A 23,929-nucleotide genomic window follows, 5' to 3' on the forward strand; every position below is an offset into this window, starting at 1 on the left:
GCTCTTGGTTTGCAAATCTTTTCCTTGGGCTCAGATTTCTGATGCTGTTTTTACATTATAGTCTAAAATCAAGATTTCACCTTCACGACTTCTGTTGCCATTTATAGCTGGAAAAGGGCTTCTCAAGTGAGATTTTCACTTCTTATTGATTACAGCTGTCAAAAGAGCCTGCAAACTTTCTCCATCCTGTCAGACCCAAGGTATTTAGCATGGCAAACCAGTCTCCTTGTCAGCAGTGAGCCATGAAGAAAGAAAAGCTGACAAAAACCAAAAGCCAGTGGGGAGAACAAAGCATTACTCCCCTCCACAATGACTTCATTCCTAACATCAGGCACGTGGGCAAAATGCTTTCTGATGGTCACAGGATCATTTTAGATCCATCAGATAGTCTACAACCTGACAGCTTGTCATCTGTACTCCTTGCCTGTGTGCAAGTATTGCACTGACATGGGCAGACGTTTGCCTCTCTGGCAGAGAGGGATGGAAAGATGTTGGCATGCCAATTTCCTGCACTTGCATGTGGGCTCTCCTGGTCAGAATGGCATCTTGGCTAAATGCAGACTGTGTGATTTCAACAATCGCATGTTACTTTGGAAGTTCGCACTTATTTCATATGATTCAAACAACAAATACTATATCCACAATCAATTACACTCACCATCAGGCCAAACAGGCGCCCACAGCACCTTATGATTCTCTAGAAGACAGTAAAAGAGTTTGTCTATAGCCTGAAGACTCAATACAAAAACTCTCCGCAGAGAAACAAATTTTCTTTTCCTGTGGTATTACAGAGCAGTGCTGTGTACAGTGCTAAGGACAAAGCAGTGAACACAGCCTTAAGTTCCTAAAAGCTGTATCCTCTGAATTAAACAGTGACTCTAAATTATTGTAGTAACAAAGCAAACAAAGAAGCCTCCTACTCTTCTCCAATCCTTGCCTACTGAAAGCTCCGCTTGACTTAAATATGCGATCATTTAAAAACAGCAGAATTATCAGTGGCAATGCAGAGGCTTGGGTCAGTTCAGCCACTGAAAGTCTGTTTTCTGTTTGCTGCACCCATTTGACTTAGATCTATAATTCATTTTAGGAACTGAAAGAAAAGTTTCTCGAGTACTGACACAGTAATTCAAAAGCAAATCAATCCTATGGCCACTCTACAGAATTAACCTGCCTTATCTAACTGTGCAGCCTATAGAAACAAAATAGCCCTCCTAAGCGACTGTGACAACTGCATCAGTGTAGTCCTTCACAGACAACACAAAGCATGAAGAAATAGTTGATACAATTGTCACGAGTAACTATATAGCATGGGTCTTAAGAGTCCTAATTCCAGTTCAAACTAATATAGAAGACATAGATAAATAGAAGCAAAGAAAATACCTTTTCTTCCAAAGAGCCAGATAGTGAGAGCTCAAAGAGGTCTGTCAATAAAAATCACGTAACACAAACACTCCTGATAGACACCAATATGAGAATACCTGAGTCAAAAGATAGCCTTGCTAACATCAGGTGCAGAGCTCCAGTTCCATGTCACACCACAGGCCTTGCTCAGCTCCTCCGTGAGCATGAGCTGCAGAAGTCCACGAACCCATGCTGATTTAAATATGTGCCTACAATTCTCAGTTAAAGCACTCACAGTGCTGTAGTGATTGCTTTTCTGACTGTCAACATTGAAATCCAGTGTATTCCCCCATTTCAGGGTCTGATAATCTCCGAGATTATCCTAAATGGATGTAGTTGTTTTAGTCATTTGTTGCTGGGTGATTGACTTTATGTTTACAAGGACAGTGCTATAAGGCTGCAGCACTTTTTCTTCCCCATCTGTTTGTCTGTGCTTCTACAGCATGTTTATCAACACCAACACCATTTTTATAACTGGATTAGATGGACTGGACTGTTTGGTTTTTTTTCCTTCTATAAATAAAGAGATTATTTTTAAAAAGATGCACCTTGGGAGGAGGCAGTGGGGAAGAATGAAGATGGACAGATTTCAAGTATGACTTCAGTACACAGGATTACAGTGAAGTCTCATAATATATCAGCCTTCACCACAAAAGGAAAAAATAGATATGGCTGAGAAAGAACAGAGTTGTTCTCAGTAACAGCACCTGCATCACTAGAACTTTGGCTAGTTCACCAGTAGTACTATGAGGAGAGGAACCTGGGATAATAATTTAGTGTTCACTGTTCCGCTCATCCAAAAGAATCAGCACAATACCTTTGCAGTCCATCCCACTTCGAAGAAAAAAAGAAAACAATACACACACCAGTCCATCTTGTACAGCAGTAAGCAAAAGCCCTGCCATCAGCCCAATCCATTACATCACATATAGGCTGCCAGAAATTGGTCTTTTCCATTCGTTAAAAAGTCATGTGCTGAAAGCCTGAAGTCGAAATGCAATTAATTGCTCAGAACTTTATTATAGATCAATAAATCAATAGCAGCCACCTACATACCTGATGCAAGAACAGGAGTTCAGAGCGCCCAGCAGGATCCCTGTTGACTTGGTGGCCTCCGTGCAGCAGGCAAAGAAGGGATCTGCAAAACAGGAGTCTGTGTGTCAGAAGCCACACGTCTTTTGCAAAATGCAAGGAAAACAGCTTCCTCCAACCATGTCTCTTGGGAAGGATGTAAGAGGCCCAGCCCAAAACGGACCCTCAGTAGCTGGCATACATCCCTGCATTTAAACCTAATAGAAAAAAAAAAATCCCAGCAAGGGCTAAAATTTCATTAGCATGACTAATGTGATGGTGGATGAAACCCTTAGTTTCATTTAGGCAAACTGCCTACAACTGCTGATAGCAATGGCAGCAGAGCATCGTGTTCTCATGCCAATGGGAGAAAGCTCTTCACGTTCAATGGGACTTGAGCTCCTTTCAACCGCAGGCTCTTCTGAATGTCCTACACAGAACATCTCCACTCAGAAACACGTTCAAGCACTTAATTAAAGCAGATATTATTACTCCTCTGCATAGTCTAAATCACATTAAAAATTAGATGAGATATGAGCATGCTATGGGTTTGAGACTGAAAAAAGACAAGTACATGAATTCTACACATACAGAATATGTAATCCACTATTTTAGGGAAAAAAAAGTAGTGAAAGTACAAGAAAGTAACATAGTCAAGTTAATCTAATGGAAAAAAAAAAAAAAAAAATCAGCTTCCTAAAATCAAAATGTTTTCATTCGTGGGAGCATGCTGCACAGAAGAAAGAGGTGAATGCATGTAGCACTGTGGGGTGAGAAGACACCTGACATCAAGACTTCATGCCAAACTAACTGCAGGAAAGCTGGAGGCTAGAAATATTTCTTTAAGCAGCCAATGCAAAATGAGCCATCAGTGCAGGTGTAGCTCATAAATACAGTACTCAAACATACATATGATGAATGATTTATCCACTGTTTCAGTCCCAAAAACCTGGGGCTACAAACAAATTGTAGAAAAACAAAACCTCCATCCCAGGTCAAGTCATTGCCCACACAATACTCTGTAATGAGATTTAGCTTCTTCACTTCATAATGATAAAATCACATCCTCAGTTGCTTCTCATGTACAAACACATGACACTTCCAAACACCACAAAGAATCTTCTCAAAACCCCCTAGACACTCAGCAGGTGCAGATGTTAGATCCCATTCCGATGTGAAAAGTCTGTGAATACCAGTAGGCTTTAATAAGGAAGCAGCTTGGTGATGCTTCCCTTACTCCAAGAACCCAGAAAATCTGAGAACAAGAGATCTATCAAGTGCTGTCACCTAAGCTCCTCAGCTCCTGTCACCCCAGTTGCAGACTGGCTGGAATGGTTTGAAGGGAAAACTTAAGTGGAGGATGTTACAAACAGAATAACAGGAGGTTTGATATCAATGCAATTATGGCAGTTATTATTTAAGCTGGGATTAGTCCACTGTGGGTAATAGGAAACATCAGGATTGGATGATTAAGAGTTCAGACTAATCCTCAAAGAAAAGATGCTAAAGGACTTAATAGCTGACTAAAAAGAGTAAGATCAGAGAGTGATTTAACTTCACCAGAAGGCCTACAAGGCCTTTGACACTCATTTTCCCTGCAGGCTTCCCTTGCCTCCATTTCAAAGTCATTGAAAAGGGTGAACTTCAAACACCTGTTTCAGCTGAAGAGGATGGCACCAGAGGGTGTTTTATTCAACCAAACAGATTCTACAAGAACAAACACAGATGCTCAGCACTCCTATCTGCTACTTCAGGGGTAAGAAAAAAAAGATCTGTATGTTTTAATTACTGAAAAAATGAGATGGATTAATTAGGTTAGACAGACAGAAGAAATAGAGCCATTCCTTCATATTTAAGCACATTGTTAGTTATGGATGAGTACAGAGAAGGAAAGAATATCTACTGCATAGATTACACAATTCAAGTACAGTATTATAATAGCTTTCAGGTAAGCAGCAGTCCTATAAGAGGAAAAGAGATTATGAACCATTGACTGCGCTGATGGGTCTTCGCCCACTTTTGGACACTCCTGTTATTTAAAAAATAGTATTACTGCATCAAGCTCAGAGCTTAAGGTGCCATGCAAGATTCAAACTCTGCATTCCTCCAACAGCCTCTTAAGTCTAAGATGCATCCACTGTAAAGGAGTAGAATATTCACAACTGGAAAATGCATCTGAAGTCTGATTTTCCAGCTGCTCTCAACAGAAGATTTTGCAGAAGTGAGGCACGAACAGGAGAGCACACTGGGAGAATTCTACAGCCAAGAAAAGAACATCACTGGGAAAAAAACACTGAGTAACATTAAACTTGGAATAACTTTCTCCACAACATACTTATCCAAAGTTTCTGCTTTGTTTCTGTTCCAAGAAAAGTGATTTTGTGCCCTGTTTATCACTTGATCTGGCAGAATATAAATCTCTCTACTGAATTTCCTTGGCTCATTGATAGAGACCAACACAATTGTAATTCCTCTGTTGTAAATCCCTTTTGTGTTTTAGTACAGCAATCTACATACAAAGATACAACTGATTGGGCTGATAGCTTAGAATAAATTCTGGACTTCTGTCCGAAGCCAAGGAAAAGCTCTGCTGCCCACCTAATGAATCATAGCAGTAAGTCCACATCACTAAAATGGCTTCTTCCCCTTTACATTGTTTTAATCATTTGTTTTATGAACTTATTTTTTCATGTCTGCCAGAACACCAGACTTAATAGGGAACGTCAGCATCTGTTTTGCTGAACATTTTTTAAACCATACTTTCAGCATCTAAATATTAACCTTGAAGTTCTTTAAACTTTCGGGATTTTTAGCCCTTGAATGTTAAGTGAAGGATCTCTTTACTATCATCAACTACATTTTGTTACAATTGCTTGCCCTGCTAACCCATTGCTATGGCTGTTGACCATTCACTCAGAGTAGCTCACATTATCATAGATAATCAGCTAAAAGCCCACACAACTTCAGGCTTACTTAACATCAATTACACAGTGACTTCTCAAACTTCTGCTACGGAAGTTCCCTTCAACAAAAAGCCTCTGAACTTACAATTACATATTCCGCTTTACCAGCAGCAAAAGCAAAACAGTGTTTAAATTCTGTGTTTAAATTCTACTTGTTCTCCTAAAAGGCAGAAAATGCTGAAAATGTTTGGCTAAATGATTTGAAAGTTTTTAGCACAAGTTTAAGTTATAACACAAATGATATGAATGAGATTTCCACCATACCCTAAACGCAACTAATAGGGAACTGAGTGTCTCCTGGGAGGGAAGATGTCTCTGGCATAAAGCCTCTTTGCCCTGCTCCCAAAGGCTGAGCCTTGGCTGAACCTAGAAGTAAGAGCAAGTCTGTCCTAACTGATTAGGACCATTAGGCAAAAAAAAAACAACCAAAAAAGGAGCGGTGTATGCTCCAAACCTGGATTAGGAAATACCTGACCAGGAGCAATGCAAGCCACAACCCTTGTCTTTGCAGCTGTAGCAGCTCCTGGAGAGAAGCACGAACAAGCAGCTTCATCCTGCAGGCAGCTCCCACCCAGGAGTGTGGTTTGAAGCAGAGGGATTAGGTAGCATGACCGCAGCTTTAACACACACACACACACACACCTAACACAGCAGCCAGATAGCCATTACCCTCCAGCCTTTCCCGACATGTGAGACTCCCTACCAAGAGAAGAGCTTGTCATAAAACAATGTATTTATATAAAAAAAAAAAGTACTGACACACTGAAAGCTCTATTTTTCAAGAGGATTTAAACTGAGTACATTTTCTAGTCTGTGAAAGATTTCCGTTCAGTGTTATTAATTGGATTGTTTTCATTCCAAGGGGAGATCTATTGACAAAATACTTCTGCCATCAATAAAGAATAATCAATTCTGACATTTCTGTGGAAAAAGAGACCACCAAAAAATACATTTTGATTCAGGAACCTGACTGTCCACTGACATTCCTGCTGCTAAGTATTCTTTGGGCATGGTGCTGTCTTCTGCCTGAAAGCAGCAACATATACAGCACCTACTACCATAAGACTACTACTTAAAGCCTGCGATATGAAAAGTCAATTGAATCTGGAATTCCTTCAGGCACAGAATCCTGTAGCTGACTTTCACTTTCACCATATATCCTTTCCTGACTATCTGCAGGGATCCTCAGGGATCACATTCCTCTGCATCTCCTGGAACATCAGAGCAGAAAGAGAAAGGGACTGAGTTTTCTTTCCCTCCCTCAGCAGAAATACATCAACTTCTGATGGTACCAGGATCCTGCAGTCTACTATTTCATAAAAAAAGGCAGGAACAAGCTTCATAGGCTCCCAGATCTAACACGGCCACCTACATCTTTTCCCTTGTACTGCCTATTAGCTTTGCATAGGAAGAACTTATATCAAAACTGCACAGAAGTTGTTCACAACTAAGTAAGATTAAAGCTGAGGCTAGTAGATTCATTACACAAATAATAAATCCCAGCAGCTCAGCCAGAGGTGTAGTATTATGGAGAACAGGACTGTCTTGATTGATAAGAATTCGCTCAGGAATTCCAGAGAATAAAACCACATTTCACCTTTTCTTATTTCCTCATCATGTATAATCTAGTAACAGATACGTTTAAACTGTCCAGAAGCCAGAACAGTCCTGAGGAAAATAAAACCTTACATCAGGTTCCTGAAGGTCACAGAAACAAGACTGCAAGGAGGTGAGGATATTACTCCTGTCTGCAGTGACCCAGCAGTCATCAGAAAAATGACAGGGATCTTTTGCAATACATTTTAAGCTTCAATGAGTGAAAACAGAAAGATTATAAAATGTCAAGTCAAATCAATCTTTTGCTTACACGGAGCAAGTGATTTATCTAAGGAACACTTGAGGTTTTATAATCTTAGTTGATGCTTAGAAGACATTAAAATAACAAGACAAGGCAGGTGAATCCCACTCCAGCGTCTGGCATCAGACCTCAGTGAGCAGGAACAGATAACAGGTGAGAATAAAGGAAGAAAAATGTGGAAAGTACAATTTATGCCATTTACAGCATGATGCTACATGGCTAAAAACCTACATTATTTTATCAAAGCCTCCATTTCTTGTGACAATTTGTGGGTAAATAAAAACAAAAAGGTTTTGTCATTCACATTAAGTTTAGTAGCAACAAGCTTGAATTTCAAGAGGGAAGGGGAAGAGAAAAAAAAGAGGGACAAAAAATAGAAGAAAAGCAAAGCAATCCCTGACAAGAAGAACCAAAATACTCTGATAACTGAGATTAGAGTAGATAATGACAGGTTCAAGCTGTAGCTTGTGAGGAAAACAAGCTAAGTCTCAAATTTGATTACCCCAACACCAGAAAGTGTCCTGGACATCCTGCAATTGGCAATATCAGGTGAATAGGATGCGGCTCTCTGCGTGCACAAAAGTCTTTGATGTGTTTGAGTTTAACCTGGGTTCATCAGTGGCTCCGCAACATTTCTCCATCTCCTGGGGGCCTGGCTGCCCATGCTCAAGTCCAGCTCTGCAACAATGCTACCAAAACTTGAGACTGGATTGCTGTGAAACTGCAAACTACTCTCACCCAGTTTCAATTCTAATCTACCTTTCAACCCTGCACAAGGATAAAGAGCTTTCATTACAAATTAAGATGGAGCCATGCATATTGCAAGATGATTCCTTTCATTGGAGGTGCTCTGTAGCAATATTTCCCAACACCTTCTTCTTTGTCAAAAAATAAGTCTCCAAAAATTCCACCCCACAGGTTGTATTACTAATTTACTTTTCCCCTATTATCTAGGTAAATTGAAGCCATTACCTAGTTAGTACTAACTGTCATTCACCTACATACTCTAATAGGAACATTCTGGGTTATACATAGGCCAATTACCTGCTGAATAGTACAGCACCTCGTCACAAAACCATTAAAAGTTCAGCAGATAGTGCCCTAGACAGTGAAAAGCTTTGGTTTTCAGAAGGCTGTGGTGTTAGTGGAGTGAGGTTGATTAGTCTGCCATGAGTTTTGAAATAGCTTTGCCAACATTAAAATAGTTTATTTTGTAAATCAGTAAGATAATTCCCATCTCCCCCACCAGCATTACTACTAGGATTATCACAATTATGGTCAAAGTACTGAGCCCATCCCCATGGAGGTTGATTACCTTCACCCATGCACACACAAATAAATGACTTACACACAAGGCAGGAGGAAGAAAGGCAGTGTAAGCACATACCTTAAGTCAAGCCACGACCACAGGGCACCTCAGGTTCATGCCAAAAACTCCATAGCATCGCTCTTAATCCAAGTTTCTCATTCAAATTTCAAATGCAGTCCGACTCTAGTCCTCAACCAGATTTCTCCTATCCTTCCTGTGTCTGAGAGGTTTGTGTAGTCAGACATCTTTTAAAAGCACCTTTTCGAAAAAAAGCTACCTTGTCTGAGGAACAGAAAACTAGGAAAAGTTGAGACCTGATCTTGCTGGTGCTCAGATTGCCAGGAAACAGAATAGCCACTCTTAAGAACCATGAAGAATTTGTAAAAATAAATAAATAAATAAATAAAACAGCCTATTTCAAATGAGGCAATGGCCATGTGGAGATTGCCACAAAAAGGCCAAGAAGTTTGTCTTCTCATACCCTGAGCACACCAAAGAATTTATAAGTAGATCAAAAAAGACACAAACTTCACTTATATACAGGTGGAACAAACCCACATGCGGTGTTGGTCTTCCTATCACCCCCCTAACAGGGATGAATTACAGCACACAACAGCACAGAGCTGCAACAGCCCTCCTGGGTGACCTGAGAAATCAATGACAAATGAGCCCAGGCCTCAGCTTTTAGAGGGCTGCATGTCAGCAGACGGATGCAGCAGGGAAGGACTGCCAAAGCTTAGAACACAATTCATACGGTTCACTTTGCAAAGCAGCTCCTCATATCTCACTGGTAGCATCTCATTAGCACTTTGTGCTCACCCTCTGGGAGCACAGGGCCAGCTCTCATTGCACATGTGCTGGTTCCAAAGCTAAAGGTGTTTCAGGCCCCAAGGGTCCATGGTCTGATTCAACCACAACATCAGTGGAGTCTCCAGACAGAGGAAGCACTAGATAGTAGGGGGAAAGGAATAGGATCCGGATGAGGTACATCAGAACCACCACTCATTGGCCCACCAGACTTAAGCCAACTAATCCACAACCAGAACATCAAACAGCTGCCTTTTCTCCTCTTAACTGAAATGATTTCTGGGAATTGCTCTCCAAATGTTTCCTTTTACACCAACTTCTTTATGTTCCTATTTAAAATACAGGAATACACAATGAATAAGTGCTGATCTGCACAGAGCAGTGAGGGTGCTGAAAAATTAAAATCCTTTTCTTTGACATTCTGCATCCAGAATATTGTCACATCAAGTGTGTTCCTGAAAGTACAGACAAGTTGAACAACACACTCTGTGGAAGTGTAATTCTTTAACAGACTACAGATATATGCGACCTCCGGTTAATTGACTGACAAATTATTACAGATCTGGGAAACGAAGGCCAGGATGAGGAAATTTTTTCTCTCATTTCTATCACCTTCACCAGTGCATCTTCTAACAGTCCCAGGGTTGCATTTTACAAGCTACTAAAAAAGGAAAGGCAGCCACTTTCAAATTTATGAGGAGCCAAGGGAATCTACTGAGTGCCACCTTTTTCATTTCATTCCTCATGCCACTGGCATAAATTGGGTTCACAGCCTGCTCCTTCACTTAACAGCCCTATGTTTCCTGCATTCATATATCTCCCTCCCTGCTAGTTTTTAATACCATTTACCAAGATTCATTTCTTCTGTGCTGCCTTTCTCACTTCAGGGCTCTGTTTACAGCCCAAAGAGAACTCAGGAAAAAAAAAAAAAAAAAAATGCACATTCTAGCTTTTCTGTTTATGGTACCGGGTCCTTAGGATAGGCACTGCACTCATCCTTCCCTCAGGCTGAAGACAATCAAGTGGAACACTCTCCATTAAAGACTGAAAAAGCTGCCATTTAAACTTTGAAGTTTATAGTAACATGAGTTGCTTATACCACCAAGAGTTCACATGCACAAGACAAAAGGTTAGTTAAAACCAATTTTTCCTTCCCCCATACAGTAGTGCTGTACATAGGAAGAAGGCCAGAAAGACTGGTTATTAAGAGATAATGACAGTATAAGGATGCAAAAGTGTTCATTTCCTCGCAGGCAGTTGTTTCTAATTTCCTGAGTTTTCTTTATATGCTTTACAGTGTTTAAATCCATCTGTTGAAGCTTCAGATGCACAGAGGTGCCTAATACAATTCCTATAAGAAATGCCTCAAGGTCATTTGATGTCATGAAGAAACAGAAACATTTACCACCAGGTGGCCTGAGTTCTCAGTTACAGAATTTTGCACCACAAGCACCAGCACTCTAGTGCTACTAGCAAAAGGTAAGCCTACCAAGGTAGAAATAATACTCCGGGAGAAGAAAAACTAACACAATGTGGCTCATAGTGAAGGCAAACATTTTGCAGAACAACTTCAAGCCATGGCTGAGAGGCTCATCTCTGTATGGAACCAGACATAACTCAGAGCTTGCTAACACCTGCGTGGATTTCAGGAAGCCCATCTTTTACACTTATCTCAACTTTGCTGTCAAGACCGAACCCCATTCAAAACAGGGAAAAGTCTCTAACAGAGCAGAAATAGAACATCAGGTGCCAAGCAACATGAAAAAGTTCAAGTGAGGTGACAACCCAACCACTTCTTATAACAGGATAAAGTGTTGCATTCTATCATAATATAATATACCCTAAATATATATTATATTTAGCATGGTTAGGTTGCGGTTGGACTTGATGATCTTTAAGGTCTTTTCCAACCTGAGCAATTCTATATCAATTACATACGATTTTGTACAAGGCCAGTTCTGTACAGGGTTAAGCAGAAAACCGTGATACCAGATGAAATGCATTACTGAAGTACTTTCCAAAACTGATTTTGATAGAAAGGAGAAAATAAATATCAAAGTTCTAAGCAGGTTTCTAATATTTTTGAGATGCAAAACTAAACATCAGAAAGATGCAAATTATGAATTAAGCCTCCAATGTGTTACTCATTTACCTTTAAAATATGAACTCACTCAAGTATTTAACAGTAATTGCTGACCAGTAAGACCTATTCTGTTAGGAAAAAAAACAACTTTTCTATTTAAGCTCTTAAAAAGTGGCCAGGAATTTACAGGGGTAGGTTCCTAGCACTTCTTGCAAAAAGTATCTTTTAAATAATGCCATGTTACACATCATTAAACTGAAGCATCCTAAACCAAGATAAAAAATAAAGCACAGAGAGATGAAATGATCTACCCAAGGTCACTTGAATATTTTTTTTCTTGAGAGGCAAAAAGAGAGACTCGTTTCTGACACAACTTTATGCCCTGACCAGCAAGACCTCCAACATTCAGTCTTGGATTGATTAAGGTCATATGTATTAATGTGAAATCTGTCTTCCTTCCTGAAAAATGTATGCAGATCTATCTCATGACTTACCCAAGCAACTATATACCATAGAAAAAAATGGACGTGCATAAATCAGAAGTGAGTCAGCTCAGTGCTATCGCTGTGCTCTGTTCCTAAGAGAGAACACCATTATGGGTGGAATAAATGTCCTATTGTATTTATAATGAAGCTAATCAATTTTAGGATTATAAAATAACCTTGTCCAGAATTTTGATGAATCACATGACACAAATTCCAAGGACTCTATTGTTAAAGAAGCTTTTTTTTTTTAACCAGCATTTCAATAATTAATCATGTTTTAGGGTAGTTTTATTTCTGTGTGGCTTATCCTTTGATGATCTAATTTACATTTATAATGATCTATTCCCCTGTGGATTAATTGCTTGTGTTATTTTCTCTATTAATCAGATGTCAACATTTGCATTACAGATGACTGTTTGCATTATTTTCACAATACTAAATCTGGCAGTATGGTACTAATGATAAATACTTAGCTCAATTCTAGGGGTGAATTAGTGTCTGAGCCCTTTTAAACAAAAGCATTATTAGGATCTTGCCACTCTTTTGAAGTAGGCTGATGAGTTTGCAATACTACCCATGTGTTTGTTATTTATAAGAATGCACTTTTCTTCTGTGAACTGTAAATACACAAATATTTAATTCACCCATTGCTGTTTGACAAGCCCTGAGCAAAGGGCAGACAATTATGAATCTGAGGCCATTGCTGACATTCTTCTCATGTTTCCATGCTTTAGAAGTTTCACACCTCCCAGCTTTTCACTGCAAACCCTCTCAGGATGCTATCACTCGTGCTGGTGCTTGAAAAGCTATTTTTGTAAAAATTGCTTACTTGTCTTAAGGAAAAAAAATCATCAGTGTTGGTACAAACCAGTTCAATTGTTGGCCTGAGTTAGTTCCCTACTTTCTAGCACAGCTGGGCCAGAGGAGCAGACCCAGGTCCTGGAGGAGTCACAGTCTGCACACTTCCCCTCCTCCCAGATGGGTGGCATGCCATCTAGCCTTGACAGCTTGCTCACAATCCCTTCCCCAGATGAGATTCAGGTATGTAGGCAGACAAGGAGAGAAGAGCCTGGTTTCTGTACCGTTTTCTGCTGCCTCTGTTGCATTCCCATTACTTCTAGGGAATACAAAGCAATAGCAGCTCCAATGATGCTCTCCCTGTGCAACTACTCTGACTACTCCAGTTGGCCATGGTTTCTTACATCGAGAGAGACCTCCTTACAAGTCTCTAATGCTCTCACATAGAAGCACACTCAGTCATACTACATTAGACTTGAGAGACATGCTGCTTCTGCCTAAAAGCACCCCCAGCAGCTGTGAGGCAGCAGCATCAACAACAGACTGGGTCTGCTCTAAGTAAAGGACTTACTGAGCTCTACCAGCATCCACTTTTACAACAGTAGAGAACAAAACAGGAGGAAGGAAGCAGAAGCAAATGGTACATCACAAACAAACATGGTGAAAGCCACACTTTTACAGCACAAGGAGAAATGCCCCAGAGGATCTGTCCCACATGTCTGAAACTCCTAGCTGTGGGCTCTCATCTCCTCAGGGTCCTTTCATTGGTGCTACAGCTGTTGTTCACAAGTCTGCCACGGATAAAGCAGTTCCATGCTTGTCATTTTCTTTCACATTGGGAAGGCTGGTGTCACCTTCACGTGACTCTAGCCAGATGGGGATATTTGTACCTCCTCTGCCCAGTTCCACACAAGAATAAAGCTTTCTCCCTACCCCATCAGAGAAAAAAACACATTCTATTTTATGTTAGTCTGACAAATGACAACATTTTTCATACTTCAAGTGTGATTAGATCTATATTGAAACACTTCACTGATTAGAGATGCAGATTTCTTTCTGCTCTCACTAGTAACCCATGGCACAGGCACCAAAACACACAGCTGTATGTGAATGACATGCAGCAGAGCACAGGAAGAGCTGAGCCCTAGTCATGAGGGTAATTTTCCCTATGGACTCTCACCCACTAAGGCAACACTCCTCGCCCTGCACATTTCTAATGGCATATCTAATTCACAAATGAAATAAAAAAAACCATCTTAAAACGACGTGTTGCAACAAAACAGGTTCCAAGGAAAGATTGTAGCTAGTTTTTGCATGGATTTTAACCCAGAGTTTTCTCCTGCTAAGACAATCTAAAGGAGCAGAAGTATATTTGAAAGCTGAGATACAGTCAAAGAATCCTAGAGAAAAGGAATGTATCCATTGGGAAACGTAATGTAAAAGCAAATAGTAAAATGGGTCTTGAAAAACACTGCTCAGGAGAATCCCTCAATTCTCCTCCTTGTTTTTCTGGACTGAGAATTGTGAGCAAGCAGAAAACAGCACATAACTGCAATTTTTTATCACATAAATGTAATAAAATCAAGACAACTGGGAGATGAAGCTTAACAGTAGCTGTGAGCAATGGCCGTGGACCCAAACCCACAATGCACATAGGCCGGTGTTCCCACTGGTATCCAACAACAACAAGGATGCTGTAGCTGCAGACCTAACTGATCTTTTTTCTTCTCCAGGCACACGGACAGAATCAGCAACTACTTTATGCCTGCACAAGCAGGACTGTATCAGCTCTGGGGTCCAAGAACATGTGGCTCTAGTAAGGTGCCTGGATCAGCATTCAGCACAGTAGCACTGTCAGGCTCTCTTACAAGGAAAGAAACATTAATGGGCTCTGTTACATCTCTACGTGATGGAGCTGTTTCTAGCACCTGTCTGGTCCCTTACTTTGCTTCTGACTTAGAGCCAAATTACAATCTTTTCTATTCCCAAACAGTATTATTTAATTTTGCTGACATAAGGAAAGCTGCTTATGGTGTAAAGTACTTTTTAGGTGGCTAAATGTCTCAAGTTGGTCCTCAGTGAGAACACCTTCAAGTCAGCCAGCTCAGCATAAAGCATTTGATGCAGGATATGAAGTATTAAACTACTGGCCGACAGACTCTCTACTCAGCAATAATCCATTCACAGAATGCCCTCATTTTCCAATCCATGAATATGATCCCCGTCTTGGCCTCGTGATGTGGTTAGTAAAGCTCAGCAACTCTAATTAACTCTGAATAGACATAATGCTATTGCATCTCCTGGTAGATACGCAGGAGAAGGCTGCTCATTTCACAACATGAGGCTTTTCATACATCTCACTCCTTATAGCCTACTGCTGGATTCCAATTTTGTATCAGTTCTTCCCCATACTCCCATAGTGCTTAAATTATACATCTGTTTTGTTGGGTTGTTTTTTTTTCCAAGAAACTGAGTATGTCACATATATATGTATATAATTATACGTATATATACATAGATAGATAGATAGATAGATAGATAGATAGATAGATAGATTTTTACATGCTACTGATTCTCTGCCACAGGAGACCAGGGAAAAACTAGTGCAAGGTAGATTAACAGGAAATGGAAGACTGGACTAGTGCACAGTTGCAAAACTCATGCTATTGAGCTGCCATAATGACATACTACATCCTATTACTCTGCAATTACACACTGACAGGGACTGTCAATCTTATACTACATCCACTCAGCAGAACTAAGTGTACCATTTCTGTCCCCAACGCGCTGTGACTAAAACACTTCAAAATAAAGTTAAATGTGGTATTTAATGGAGCAAGGAAGATTCCCAAATCTGAATTAAGAAGGAGCGAGATTAGAGCATTTATAGTCTCATCATATCTGTGACAATGAAGAATGAGAAAACAAAATGACTCTGTAAGAATACATGCAGGCATAGAAATCATCTGCTAACACTCATATTAAACTTGGTAGTTTGTTCTCACAAATCCTCTGCTACAATCAGCTTTAGTTATCTATGTGCTCACTACATCTCAGAGAACCTGTTCTCATCAGCACTGTGCTGCTGAAATTCCCCCTTGGTACTTATCACATCTATCCCCAAGCTCACCACATCCCCAGTGGTTCAGCTTACTCAGGCTTGAATGAGATGTGAGCTAGAGAACAGCATGGTCTAGTGGATGGAAACCTGGCTGAGACACCCTGTCTCTTCTGTTAGTACCACAGAAAGATGCTACTCTTATAGGCTGTAGTGCCACTGAAGTTACTGCCCTGTGGTTGCTGCTGTCTCTCTGCTGGTAGAAGCATTTGTGCAAAGTGCTGCTGGGTCATCTTTGGGTAAAATCCATCAGAACGTATCAGAGCAAAAGCTGCAAATTGTTTACACTTAACTGATCGACTTGGCTTCCCACAGACTTCTCTACTGTCAGATCCACGTGAGATTATCAACAGCCCTGAGAAATAATGAAGTGTGGTGAAATCCTAGTGGCCACGGCTGGAGCCAGAGGGAGAGAGACATCTGGCAAGGGCCGGAGGCCCCATTCCAGGAAAACATGCCTGCTCAGGGGGAAGAGAAGGAGGTGCCCAAGAGCAGCTCTGAGCAAATTGTATCAACCAAGCACACAAATTCTGTCTTAAATGACACCACGAGGCTGCAAGCTCTCCTGAACAGTAGGGCTGCCTCAGGGCTGAACTCAGGCACAGCATCAAAACTAGTTCTCTGTGCAGACAATGGAGACAGGCATCACCTGGGCACAACCTAGCCACCCAAAAGGATGCATCCAAAATAGCTGGACTGAAGCACCTCCTGGACTAGATGCTTAACAGCTAGAGACAGACAGAATGAATTCCACTTCAACAAACTTAAGTTTCCTTTCCAAACTTGTTTTGAAATGTATTATGACATTTCAATTTCAGTGAATTTCAACAACATATATAGCTGTTTCTGCCTGTATTTTAAAAGTGTTTAAGAGTCACAGACATCCAAATGACCACAACATTTTTTTATAATGCATCATTTCTGTCCTACAAAGAACAATGGCCACTCCAGAAGAGTTGGGTACACCCAACAATATTAAATGTGTTTTCCTGCACTTCCTGCTCCCACACTAGGTATAGTCAAGTAGACACTGCATCCTTTGGTAGGATCCTTTCACTCTGCTGACAGCACAAACTTCAGTTTGGACAAGACTAACCCCAGTAAATGAGTTTGCTAAGTACCCATGGCAATTTAAAAGAGAGAAAGAACATAGTTGTTTAATCAGCTCCAACCTTTGACCACTCTTTTCTTATTCTCTGTATTCACAGAAAGAATATGAACACAACATATTGCAGGTGCTTTTGTGAGCTCTGAACATTTGGCAAGCAAATTTTCATACACATGGGACACTTCCAATGGTATACTGGCTTGAAGTGGTCAGAGTTCAGCAATCCATTAAATCCCTAACAATTAAAGAACAACCTGACATAACGCACCAGTGATCATGAGCATCCAAGCCTGAGGTATTCAAATTCAGCATCTATCCAGAAGTCTGATTCAGGGGGTTACTGCTAGGTAGATCACAATTGGGCCTAAGGGAGCTGAACAGCTTGCACAAAATGCAGAAGTATCTGCCCTATAGCTGCTCCACCTTGCAGAAGAGCTAGCCAAGACCTGATGTTTCATCCAAATTCACCTGTAAGCTCCCATGTCCAGCTGCAGCAGACCTTCTATTCCACTCCCTACGCAATGTTCCAAGTGTGCCCTCAGCTCTGCTCATCTTGCAGCACAGCCAGCAGGCTCACCACAGCAATTTCTGCTCCCCAAGTATACAATATTGAAACCCTCTCCATTCTTGACCTCTTTTGGAGAAGTTTTTCAATAAAATATGAAAATCACCACTTATTTCATTTTTGTTAGAAAAGATGTTTAAAGAAGAGGCCTTTATATTCCTTCTGGGTAGACAACTCTGTGAGATCATACAGCATTAGCTGCTAACAGCGAACACATCAAGGAAACTAACACCATTTGCTTGGTCTCCAGGAAAGGTAATTCTTAAATATCAAAAGGCAAAATATTTTTATTTCTCTCTACATACAGCAAGGCTATATTCAATGTCTGACAGCTCATTATATATATCCTTAAAGAACAAAGATATCTACAGCATAGAAAATGAGGATGCAGAATCAAAGAAAATTTACTTTCCTTCTCATACCAGCTATCTACTTCCAGACACGTCATTTCATTCCATTTTTATTTTTGTCTCACAAGAAAAAGCAGATTTGTAATGTTTCGATGCAAAGAAGGTTCCCAGACAATCAGGCTTTCCCAGCTCTTGTAGTCAGTCAACCATCCCGAGAGGATCAGGAGCACAGAAGTCTGCTGAAAGAAAACTTTAATGGTATGTCATTGCATGTGAAAGACAGCATATATAGTAACATCCAAAAAAAAAAAAAGGTGAGGTGCATCAGTCCTGCTGGAACCTTATGGAACGTGCTCTCCTGCATACAAACCTTATTATCAGAAGTTTAAATTGTCTAATTTATCAGGAATGACCACTTGAATAAGGAGATGATTCCTGGCAATAGAAGCTATTAACATAGCAGAAAGGATACACTAAAATCCATTTAAGCTAAAGCAGGGCAAAATACAACCTGAAAATGAATAACTTAATAGAAAGAGTAATTAACCACTGCCACAAACTAATGAAGTGCATGGTACCTTCTTTGTCAATTCAACTCCTCAATCAAAATTAAGGGCTGAACACACGAACTGCTGAACAACAGCCTTCAGTTCAAGCTAAGGAAAAGCTTAGGTGATCATAACAGTTCCCCTTGGACACCTATTAAGCTTGCTTTTATTAAATGATAAATACAGTGTTCTTCTTTTAAGAGAAGCAAATCCTACCAGTGTAAATCAGTTCAGTATTATGAAGGCAGACAGAAAATGAGCAACAGCCTACAACAGCTCTGATTTATATTCTACAAACAATACCAAAGGTCACCCAACTCCTAGCACAGTGTCGTGCCGTGGCCATTATTAATGATTCAGTCAGCTAAATAAGCATTTTTTTATAACTAGTAAACTGTGCTAGTTGAGTGTATATTTGTGAAAGCAATATCAATCACCAGAAAAATAAAAGAAATCAATGCTTTATTTGGATGTGGATTACATACATGGTTACTTTCTCCCAACACAGGGTCACAGATGGAAGGTTTGATAGGAAGTACAGAGACCATGATTGATGTAATCAAGTAACTGCATTGCTAACTCTCACAAATCATGGAATCTGTCCTTACAAAACATTGCAAGAGTCCTTGATGTACATCAAGAGGAATACACACACACAATATATATACATGTATGTATGCAGTGAAAAAGAATTCAAATGCAGGAAAGGAAAAATTCAAGATCGTAAGCAAGGCAGGTGGTTTGCTTATTTTAGAGATGATGAAAGAATAACGAAGTCAGTATCTCAGCACATAGGGACACCTATGAAGGTGAATGCATTTTTATGTACACTCACAAATACCTTTCTGACCTTCCCCCTTCTGCAAATACAAGATAAAAGTCAACCAAGAAATTGAATTTAAGATAAACCTGTTTGATCTTTCAAGAATTTAATTACTTCTGTGAAGAAACTGATGATGGAGCTCAACACTCATCACCAGGCAGCTTACGACCTCTACCCTCCCTTCATAACCATGGATGACATCTTACTGGAATATCTAGCTGTGAGAAAGTTGCAATGAGGAAGACTGTACTGAAGCTGGTTCCCCACCTCCAAATCACAAGTGCAAAATACTGAGTCTTCTGCTTGCATCCAGCACAAGACCTTCACAAGTAATACATCAGTTGCAAGTTCGTGGGAGAATACCATAAGGAAAAAGCCTCACAGTGTTGTACAATGATGAGTTTATAGGTTCACTTAGCTAGGCTGCTTTAGACATAACACAACTTACCCAAAGTGAAACTCCTTTCTTGCACAGTTAGTATGTTTCCTCCAATCACAATTACTGAGACTCTGGAAACCCCACAAAGCTCAGCACAGATTTAAACAGTAAATTTGCCTCACTTCTTCTACGGACGGACTAATCCCTAACACCAGCTGACAGCCTCTGGGCAGGCTGTGATTTTGGCCAGCATTGATGGAAATGTAAAAGGAGAGATGCGTTCATCTGAATTTGCTGCACTCAGCCTTCCACCTCATCATTACTTCCATACCAGGAAGCCCAAGTCTCCAGATCTGAACACACGTACTCAACAGGGGGATTATTTTCTGTCTCTTATATTGTTTTACCTGACACCTTGGAAAAACTAGAAATACTTACATATTTTCAAGTGACTGAAAACTTCCAGTAGCAGTGACAAAAATTAAACCCAAATATTCTGAAAATACTCTTCACACAATCGGTTTTCAGTTTCCTGTGTTTAAGAATAATAAAAACAATTTGATGTCATTTTTGCTTTCACTTTTCGGCACTAACAGAAAAGTTGAAGACAAGCACAGAGGTTGGCATTTCCACATCACACATGCAACTGATGAATCTGCAGGCAAAGTAATGATTTCAGACCTTAAAATTCAAAGAGATGCTTCACTGGGATCGCAGCTAATAGCAGGGGGTTCTGGTCAGATGACACAGCTCAAGCCAAGACTTCACAGAGAAGGAATGCCATTTCTAGTGAAGTCAGCATCAACAGTTTCAACCACAACCCCGCACTTCCAGTCTGTTTAATTTTCATATTGTTTCTCTTCTCCCATTCTCACCTGTTACATTCACTTACTGCTTTCCATCTTGTCCTTAGGGATTTTTATCAGCAGTCACAGTTGCTGCAGTAGCCCATACTTGGGATGTGTTAGAAGGAAATTCACAGACTGGATATGTCAGTGACAAAAATGATTCTTTGAGTTTACGTACACAGTTTACAATCACAGGTGGCTCTACTTGACTAGCTGGATCTCAGGGAACAAATGCAAGGCTTAGGCTCCTGATTCCCATTTTCTGTTACTCTCTTATACCACATTCATCTCACACAGATTACATCACCAAATACTCTCAGCACACAGCCTGATTGCCTCATCTGTATTACAAGATTACTGCTCTTACATGGTCGCAAAGGGTTTAAACAATTCTCAGGACCACATTCAGAGCAGCACAGAACTAAGCACAGCCACAGCTCTGTTACAAAGCTGAACAAACAATGGAATGAAGACACAATGTCAGTCTTTGCCGCACATTGCTGCATTTATTTGTGCGTCTCAACAAGGCAGCATGGCTGCTGCTGAAGTTTCCAGCTGTGGTGCAGAATGGCGTACAAGGGTGAGAGTTGCTTAGTTTGATATGAAACCTCTTGTATTCTGTGCCAGGTTAGCTTTGGCTAAGCATCAATGTCCACCCAGCCATTCACTCATTCATCAATTTGGGTACTGAGGACAAGGAGAAAATAGGAATAAGAAAGATCATGGGTTGAGATAAAGACTGGGAGATTTTGCTTACCAGTTACCATCAGAAGCAAAATAGAGATGACTTGAGTAAAATAACCTATTGCTAATTAAAATAGACACACTTGATGAGAAACAGAATACATTGTTTTCAATGTCTTTCTCCTTTCCTAGACTTGATCTCATCTCTCCAGAGTGCAGCACAGGTGGACGGGTTTACCATCAGTACATAAGAGCTCTTCTCTGCCACTCTTTCCTTCTTCAATCTTTCCTCGGGCTCCAGAAGAGACTGCATGGCATGGAATCTCCATAGCCATCACTAACTTTGGGAATATCCATCTGTTTCAGCGCACATCCTCCATAAGTGCATCACCATCAGAAAACTTCCTCCAACCTTGGTGCTCCCCCCTCTGCTGTTTCTAACTTTGCTTTTTGGTCCTCATCTTCTGCCTACGTGGTGTTTTTTGCCCTTTCTTAAATATATTAACTTCTATGTGTACATCACCAAATAGCTGATTGACTCAGCTTTGTGTGTAAAGTGCTTCCCCAATTATCTCTGGGGAGAAAAATTGATAATATCAGATAAAATTTACATTAAAAAGATAATCAAAAGGCATTTTAAAACAATTCAACAGTTTTACGATTAGCTCCTTTTCAAGTTTTTAAACTTCAAACAAACTAGTTTGCCATTGTCAATAATCAGAACATAGTAAGTATAAAGCATTGACTGCCAAACAGGATTTAAAACAAACAAAAATAAATCAAAACCACATTTTTGAATTCAGGAGAGCAGCCTGCCAGAGGACTACAGCTGCTCAATTGGCTCAGACCAGATAACTGCAACACACGGGCCCTGGGACACACAACATTGTCAAGCCAACACAAAACACTGCAGCTAACCAAGGAGCAGTCAACACAAAGAAACTGCTGCAGCAGCAACAAAAACCTCAAAACAAATATTAAGAGGCATACAAAAGCCAAGATGCATTGTTAAAAACTGCCCAGAAATAATTAACTCACAGAATCACTATTTTATTCTAAGCACTTTTCATTAAGTACTCATTTGAAAACATATTCCTGTGCTCCACCTAGTCTCTCTTCCCAGGGGATGATTGCTCCTAGCACAGCTGGAACAGCTGCACACAGGCACTCTTCATAGAAAGAGAACAATTAGCATAGAACATAAGCAGGTCAGAAAGGACACTGTCCACAGAAACCGCACTTCTCTCCAAAAAGCAAGGCTCCAGCTGCTCCCAGCAATTCTAAGCCACTGCTGGAACCCAAAGCAGCAGCACCTTATTAAAGTTCAAAGCAAGAATCTTTTCAAACTCACTCCAACTTCACCTACTTAAGTTCCTTCAGATCCCCATGCAGTTCCTGAGCTGGACATTGTACGGGTCAGCCCTACAGAGGAGGATCAATGTACAACTAACTACCTAGAGAAAGTGGCTGACAGCAGCCAGCTTTTATTAGGTACACTCTTATGCTGTGGGACACCACGAGTGCAACTACGAACAATGTAAGCACAGTAGCACATTTAAATGCATTTTCCTCTGCACCATCTTCATCTTTCCTTAGCACAGAGACAAACTGATCAGAACGCAACCCTGGAAGGTTTTACTGCCAGTATTTTCATTTATCACTAAACCTGAGCAGTTCTATACTACCTGTACACGTGACCAAACCGTGTCAGGAAAAGCCCAAGGCCCTGACTGAGCAAAGTGTGTCAGAGCACACAATGCACAAGCCCATGAGAGAGCAGAGTAGCCTCCTGCACAGCAATTAGTGCAGGACTTGGGTTCCTGTGCTTTCAAAACCGCCTCTGGCTAGGGGAAGTCTCTCAGTCCCCTCCTGCCTTAGCCCCGTCCTGTCCCCCTCCATCCCCCAGCCACAAAATGGAGACAAGGATCTCCTCTCCACCACTATGCTGCTGTGAGAACATACTGACACTGTAAATGAAGGGGCCCCGCAAGTATTCAAAGGGACAGATTCAGCAAACCCTTGCTGAAGAAAGCATGTCTTTTTAAATACCTAAAAAGATTAAAGATCGCCAGGCCTGACTCTAAACCATGGGGATCCATGCTCTTAAATCATTTAAGCCCCTCTGAAAACCACCACTTGATTCAAAAGGTTTAAGCACCATTTGTCTAGCACTTTAAAGAAGAAACAGCACCAAAGAGCAATGACCTGCTACAATTTAGCACTGCTTAGACACCTGCTGAAAGCGCACTTTCCAAGCAGCAGCAGTAACAATTCAGTGAATGAGCCAATGCCTTCAGTGAGCAAGATGATGAGGACACAACCAAGAAGTGTGTTAAAAATCCTACTCATTCTTCTTTTACTCAGCATAATGCTGGAAATTTACTGTCAAATAATAAAAAAAAAAATTAAAATAAAAAAGCCCTGAGCTGCAGCTCAGTCAATAAACACGACCAGAAATCAGAATTTAAACATGAAATAAAAACTATAACACCACATGAATTTGGCAGATCAGGCCTATAATTCTTTGAAGTTCAATTAACTAATGGCTTTAAACAGGCATTAGCATCATAAATAATCTGTAGCGCTGCACACAAAGTACTACTATTAATTTTCTTGTCTTGGCGCAAGCCTAGGAAAAAAAAAAAAGTAACAAGCATCAAGTTTATATTACAGTTAGTATTTTACGTATTAGACAGCAGCATGAAAGTGGTTTTCTGTAGCAGATCCTATT

At 40.4% G+C, this 23,929-nt stretch overlaps 1 protein-coding gene across 6 annotated transcripts in view; it reads right to left on the reverse strand.

The window, feature by feature from the left end:
- TSPAN4 (tetraspanin 4) overlaps window positions 1-23,929 on the reverse strand; it is a 396,192-nt gene that overhangs the window by 257,884 nt on the left and 114,379 nt on the right. For 4 of the 6 annotated variants that reach the window (XM_085224346.1, XM_085224347.1, XM_085224348.1 and 1 more), the window contains exon 3: window positions 2,458-2,539. The exons of the other annotated variants lie outside the window; for them this stretch is intronic. The gene's annotated coding sequence lies outside the window, so the exon portion shown is untranslated. The remainder of the gene's footprint in view (window positions 1-2,457; window positions 2,540-23,929) is intronic. 6 annotated transcript variants of the gene reach the window in all.

The sequence above is a fragment of the Meleagris gallopavo genome, chromosome 5, assembly GCF_905368555.1.
Source record: "Meleagris gallopavo chromosome 5, MGAL_WU_HG_1.1, whole genome shotgun sequence".
NCBI lineage: Eukaryota > Metazoa > Chordata > Aves > Galliformes > Phasianidae > Meleagris > Meleagris gallopavo.